The sequence below is a fragment of the Stegodyphus dumicola genome, chromosome 5 (genome assembly GCF_044657685.1).
Source record: "Stegodyphus dumicola isolate Sdum_Otavi_A_Nest chromosome 5, ASM4465768v1".
Classification (NCBI taxonomy): Eukaryota; Metazoa; Arthropoda; class Arachnida; order Araneae; family Eresidae; genus Stegodyphus; species Stegodyphus dumicola.
In genome coordinates this window covers 117086636-117094419 of record NC_140772.1, presented here as the reverse complement: position 1 = coordinate 117094419, position 7784 = coordinate 117086636, and positions in this window count along the sequence as shown.

Below are 7784 nucleotides of genomic sequence, written 5' to 3'. Positions count from 1 at the left end.
TCAATCTGTTAATTTAATGTATTAGATATGACGACTGTAACTTTTGCGAGTGCTATAAGTTGAATTGATATTAGCCTAATTATTCACATCACAAAATTTAAATCTCGAGCTCAGAAATAGGGCAAAGAATAAATTTCTGCTGTAATCTGAGTTGAAATTTAGAGAGGACTTTTTATAACTAAACAAAGACTGGTCGATGTATCATTGTTGCCTAAAACAAAGAATGCTGTTAATTACAAAGCACGCCAGGAAAGCAAAATAATTTATATATTTTTAAGCAAAATGCTGCGGTTTTATAAATGAATATAGAAATTAATAAATTTCTGGACAAAGGCAAAAATTTTGAAATTCAAGCATTTTTATTTTATTGGGCTGAAGTTATATATCAAGAAGAAATTTTGAGACAGAGCTCTTGATTCACCAATAGTAATAGTTTTGATATTTGAGAATGTATTGGACAAAACTCTATTTGAATATTTCTTCCCATTCATTATCACGTATAAAACATAGATACATAGACATTTATCCCTTTTAATATGAAGCTTATGTGCGAAGGTTATTTGTAATAGCAAGAATTCGTGATCTATTTTTTATTATTCAAAGATTGATCAATTAATTTGATGAATTGTTCCTAAATCTGAAATATTTCACAGAAGAGTCTTTATATCATTTATATGATAAACTGACCTTATCTAAAGTTGCAATTATCCATATTTATCATATACCTGTGAGCGTATATTATGACAGATCATCGTATTAAGCTACAATTTTATGAGCAAAGATATATGTAATATTTAACACTAATCTCACAATCCTGTAGATATTTTAGAAACTGTAAGGAATTCTGTTTCGCTTCTATTGCAGTCATGGTTATATTTACTCATTCTACTAGTAAGAAATCACCATTGCCTCATCGTGGCGGAGGAATGACCATGGGTGTAATACGGGAGGTACGGCGGAAGTTTACTCCTGGTAGGGCCACACTTCGGCGTGAAAGCCATCCCTTTTTTCTCAATTAAAGTCTTCAGGCAATGGAGCTGAGTCAGTCTTCTACCTTTGGTGCTTCAGCCTTTGACGACAGAAGCTGCCTGTTTCCCCTGCTATGTATAAGCTTATTAAATTTCTGGAACATTACTAAAATATTATTACATCAATAATAGACATAAAATTAGAAACAGCTTCTTAAGCAGAGCCTCTCATTTAGAGTAAATTAAATAACATTGTTGATCTATTAAGAGTAGAGTCCTTCAGTGATGCTGACGAAATTTCACTATACCTACTTAATGACTTTGTAAATTAATTAAGACGTATCTAAGTATGGATTTTTCTACTATCTGTTAAGTAAAAATCTTAAAATGTGTGTAAGACCTGGCCTCTTTAGGTAGCATAAAATCAGACCACAACAACTTGTGAGTTTCCACTGTGTTTTATAAATACGGCAGATCAAGGAAAGGGTAATACCTTCTATTAATCCAAATAATTTAACAGACGGCACTAACTAGTGTTTACAGAAGCCCATAGCTCTGTATTTAAATCAAAAATAATAGATGAACTTAAATTAACGAAATTTATGCATAGCCTGACGGTATAACTTCCTAGTATAACTAACGCGCAAGATGGCTCTGATAGAAATCCGCATAAACAAGCCTAAGAACAATAGTAATTCAACGCCGCAGAATACTGATCGCTAGAGAATCAAAGTTAGCAACGTGGCCTTCGATCAGGCAGAACAAGCTTTGATTTCACCCTCGATAAGTTTCCTTTAAATACTTCTTTCTTCTAACCTATTTGAATATCGCGCGCTCTGGAAATTTATGTTCTGGCAAGGAAATGAAAACAAGGCTTGATAGAAATGTAAATCAACATAAAATGACTGGTCAGAAACTTAAATGACGATTCACAAGGGCTTAAATTAATTTTAATTCAATCTTAAAATTTATATATTATAATTTTAAAGACGTTTAAATCTCAGAAATGCTGTTAAAATCAAAATTATGCGCGCGTTCTAGTTTAATATGTATTTACAGTTTTATTTCAGAATACAAATTCTTGCGTTAGGTGATTTAAAAAATTTCTTATTAAAGGAAATGTTTAAAATCAGGGAATTTCAGCAAGAATTGAAACAACACAATCAAGAGTTTAACTCTACTGTAATAAAAAACCGCAGGAAACATTTATTTTTGTAAAGTCTTTTGTGAATGCCAACTTTTACAAACGGAAGTATTAAACAAGATGACTGAAATTTATTTAGTTGTGTGTCTAACAAATTCATAAGAAGTCTTTTCGGTTAATCTTTAAAGAAGCATATATTACCAGTTTTTTATCTTGGGTTGGAGGGAGGGCGAAACACGACAGCCTACTGCTCACGGTCAAGTCCCTGACGCACTTCAGTATAGTTTCACAATGTTTCGTAAAATTTAATTAGTTTTCTTAAAGTGCAAAGGCATAAAATTTAGACTTTACCTAATGAGAAAAGTAAATGATTTGATTTACAAAATTTAGAAAACAGAGCGCTGTTACAGAATATACTAAAAGGTTAACAAAATCTGCCCCCCCCCTCCTTTTAAGTTTCAGTATCAAGAGCAGCTGTCACTTAAAGAAAGAAATGTTTTGCCACAGAAAATTTGCTTTTGTAACTATAAAAAATTACAAAAATTTAAAACTAGGGACTAACTTAAGTAATCGAAACTTTCACAAAGAATGCAAACTATTTCTGTTTTTAATATGCGGCACGCTGGAGATAAAAATGTTTCATTTAGGACAGTGTTTCTTCCACTTCTCGTTCCCAGATCGCTCAGTTTGTTAAAGAAAAATTTACCAAATTTGTTTAAATAATGAAATAAATTCGAAATTCAAAATCCGATCTTCGGAATACCCATGTTGGATGGAGTGAAAAATTCGTTGGCTCTAGGTGCCGTCGTTGTCCTACAATGCGAGAAATATACCTACATACATACATATAGATACTTTATTATTTATTTTTTTAAATAATATATCGCGATAAAAATAAGTGGCAACAACTTGAAAAGTGATTCGTACACAAAAATTATACGGACAAAAGGTGAGCGTCGACACTAAAAGCGTCTCTGGTGCTTAACGAAAAATGATGAATACATTTGAAAATCGTCAGATTTTAACAATCGCCCAAAAAGGATCTTTTAACCTTCCAACACACTTGCTTCGCAATTTTACGTGAGCACGCGCGCGTCGTATTTTTTACGACGTCTGTCATTTTACTGTTTTTAGCACAAAAAACGACAGAAATGAGTAAATATTGATAATGAATTTGTTAAGAAATAAAATATTAATCTTATTACTGCAAAGTACATATGATGTACCACTGAAATGGAAGTAAATTATTTTTAAATATTTATATCAGTCAGTTGGAAATGCAATGATATATTTCATTATAGAAAATTTAAAATGTTTTATTTAATACCTATATTTTAAAATCCAACCTAGTTTTAATACTCATAAAAGGCAAGTATAGACAAGTAAAAAAGGAAACTACACTCACCTTGGTAGGAAAAAACGTAAGATTAGCATTACTAGCAAGAACTTTATTTCTTACTGCCTACAAAAACTAACTTTAAACTACTTTTAATTTTAATATTTTTATTTATTTCCAAAAAAATAAAAATAAATGAAAATAAAGAATAGTAATAATAGAAATAAAATAAACTAAACTAAACTCAGTGGCGTAACAGCCCTAGTGGGCCAATGCCTGCAGTGCCCCGAAATCTGTTTTCTTGACCATGGGCCCTGGGGTGCGTAAGCGTATGCCCTGAACAAGTGGTCAGCTTGTCGCAGGACCCTCAGTGTTTAGTCTCCAAGCGAACTTGGTACTCATTTTATCGACCAAAGATGGAAATCAAGGGATGAAAGGCTGAATCGATCTTGCCCAGCCAGGGCATCGAACTCCGAACCTGTGGTGCTACTGCGTGATGCGACAGCCACTGCGCCACCGGGCCTCAATAATAGAAATAAAATAGAGTAAAAATAAAAAAAAAAAAAAAAAAAAAAGAATTCTAAAGATTCTTCAAAGTTCGAAGTTCACACTGCATTCCTTGCAAGTAATTTCGGTAATAGAATGATGTTTGCAAGTGTATCTAAAGCATGCTTTGCATTTTATAGATGCTGATAATCTCTTTTTATGTCTGACAATGCAAACCGCATGTTCCTCATTTCGATGAGTCTTGCTCTGGCACTTCATAATTAGGAATAGCATAACTATGATACAGAAATGTTGAAATGGAAGGTAGTGTTTGGATTTTGGGGCGCCAATGAAGATGGTCTTTCATAAGGCTAATAGATAAATTCTTCAGGAAGATCCTTCGGCACGGTGCTGTGTTAGCTAGCTTGAGGTAGCCGTGCAGTCTCTGTCTCTTGAGTATTTCCCTTTCAGCAAACTCATTTGTACATTACAAAATTTCATCAAGCATATTTATATCAATTATTTTTTTTAATGATCCTATTTCATCCTCTATATCCTTGGCATGGCGTTTTAGGTGAGGTAACACTTTTAAAATATTTCGTCTTTGAGCAGTTTGCATACTTCTCTTTTTGCCACCTAGAAGATTTATCCTTACTAACATATCACCATCATTTTTTTCTATATCATTATTATCATCATCATCCGAAATATTGTTAAGTTTAACTGCTAATATTATTTATCTCGATATTTTCCTCGCTCATATCGCTATTATTCTCACATCCATAAGTTTCCTTATCTTCTGAATGAGATAATTCTGCAAGAATGACAGCAATATCAGCTAGTTTTTGACATGAAAACTGATATAAAAATTATAGAATAGAATTTAACCAAATTAAAATAATACACGACAATTAATAACAAAAAATTACAAAATATATGAGAAAAAATATTTTCCGAATTTTCACCCTCGACCACACACGTATCGTAACTTTTACGGAAAAGCTGACACATAGCACAAAAGCCCAGTAAAAAAAAAGTTCGTATGACTTCCTGTTAGAACATTCCATGATATAGGGAAGGGTTGAACGAAGGAATAGAAATCCCCTTCCGACGTCTCAGCTGCGATATGAGAAAAATGTGCATTAAAAACATAATATGTCGTAACTTTGCGCATAGCGCGTGTGCTGAAAGGCTAATGTTTAATTTGATTTTAACAGTAAGGATTATCATTATCAACGGAGATGGCCCAGGTGGAATGACGAAACGTTTAGAGGACAACAGATGAAAATCATTTACACTAGCATTGGAACACTATACATTTTCTATATTAAAAAAGCAAAAAAATGTACAATTCAATTCTATCAAAATATTTAAATTTATGAATTAAATATATCATGATTTGAATACATTTTTATTTGTCAATAAGTTAAAATGTAAAATATGTTAAACCCGTTATCTGCTGCTTTTTAATAATGTAGTTTGTTAATTAATAGCAGACAGATTAAATATGAAAGAATAATATCTTACGTTTCTCCGAATATCGACAGACTGAATGAAAAGTGAAGTAATATAAAAATATGTGTCGAGACAAACAGCCATCTTCAGCTGAGAAAAGAAGAGACATAAGCATACCTCCCTGCTCCCCTCCCCCCCAAAAATGCACGTTGAATTCACAAAATCTCCTTTTTACCTCCCGCCAACCAATATGCGAACGTAACGGAGGTAATGTTCTCCGTCCAAAAATTCGATAGTAAGTTTTCAGTGCATAAGCATGAATTAGAGTGTCTGAAACACGTTTTTACTATTTTTAGAATGATGCCAGTCTTTCTGTATGTATGTGTGTGACAATTGTTTCATCCAGAGTAACTCTTAAATGAAATTTCGCATACTTTTTTTTTCATTCATATAAACAGTTGATTAGATTTTCGGTAACACTGGACTGCACACTTTATACATTTTAAGTACTATCAGTTGGAGTTAATATATTTTAGTAACTGGAGTTATTTTTACTAAATTAATTGTGCTTAAAGTTTTATTTTATATATTATAGTGCTGTAGTGCATAATATTCTCATAATATGAGGATGCTCCACACTAGTTTAGAGCAATTCAGAGTATCAACATATAACTGAGGAATGAGCTGTATAAACAAAATATATTCCATGAGTTGTTTCTTCTTTTTTAAGGTCATATTTGCCATTAGATAAAAACAAAGAATAGACTTTTGTAAACTGCCTCGAAATGTATCATATAAAAGTTTTAAAAAACGTACAATAATATGGTATAAATATCATTAAAAGATATATGTTACCAACACAAAAGACATTTTTTCGCTATACACTAATCGAAACACTTAATAAAGCTTTAAATATAAACGCAATTTTACCATGTTATGGAAAAATACAAACAAGCTATTAAACGAAACAAATATCTGATTAAAAATGAAATGTCCCATATAGGTTTATTAAGTAGCAATATAAATGTGTCATTTAAACATTCCAGAATTGGAAATATTTTCATCGGTTTACTTACCAGACTTACGCATCCTTTATCCAATTTTATGATTTTAGCCATCATTCCATAGCCATGTTTATCAGCATTTTGTGCTTTTGAAGAAAATAAATCCCCCTTTTAATAGGAAAATATTATGTATTTGTTTCTTTATTTCCTTCCACTAAGGAAAGGGGGAAATAATTCTTCCTCTTATTTCTTTTTACATCATCTTTATTTACTATTCAGATAAAAACAAAATTTCTTCTCTTCTTTTTCTCAGCTTTCTTCTACCTATTTTTTTTCTTAATTTTTTAATTTACCTTCTACCTAGGATAAGGCATGCATATTTGGTCTTTATTTTTAATTTTCAATTCAGATATTTTACCAAGCCATGGAAAGATTCCCTTGATTAAATTCGTAAGGGCTTTGCCTTATTAAAATTTCATTTATGAGAAATAAAATTTTACGCATTAACACTAATACATTCATTAATATATATAGGTTTAAAGTAATAAAATAATCCAGTATTAACTTACTTTGAAATTCCATTTTCTAGCTATGCTGTAAGATTTTCAGAGCTATCTAAGACAAAGAAAAGAAGCGAAGTTTGATCAAGTAACATTACACAGAATTCATTTTTTTTTTTTTTTTGTTTATTTTTTTTTTCTGGCTACTTACGGCATTTAATGGAACCTTCGTTAATTAATAATTTAATTTTACCAGAGGAAAATGAAGTTAATAATAATTGAATAAAGTTTCTAATTGTAATACTATAAAAAAGGCATCCAGATTCTAGCATACTTTAAAGTTATGAAAGGTAACTCTTAATCTGCAGGCCAGCCTCCATCAGCAACAAATTTCACAACACTTAGAAAGACTAATAATGTTCTAAGCGAGTATAACAAACTTTCTATCTTGTTTTGGAGACAACATAAATTCTTTATGATCAGAGCAAGTCTATTTTATTACTTGCTCTGATCATAAAGAATTTATGTATGAATAAGCCTATTTTATTACTTATTCTTATATTGTAAAATTAAAATATCACCTCCCTTGATTATTTAACATATTTGAATTTCTTAGAAAGTGCAGTTTAGAACGAAAATGAAAGAAAGGAGGCATCAATTTATGCATTTGCTTCCATATAGTTAATTTACGTTCAGAAATACCATTTGTTTAAAGAAGGAGTTAGATATAAAATAGCTTAAAACTTAATATTTTACGTCATAATTATATTAATAGGAAATGAATAGGAATAATAGCAAAGTGCAGCAAAGTAACACCTTAGTATTAACAATTCTAAAGATTTTGCGAAAATAATGTACAAAATATTTTAGTAAAGAATTCCTTCGACAAGC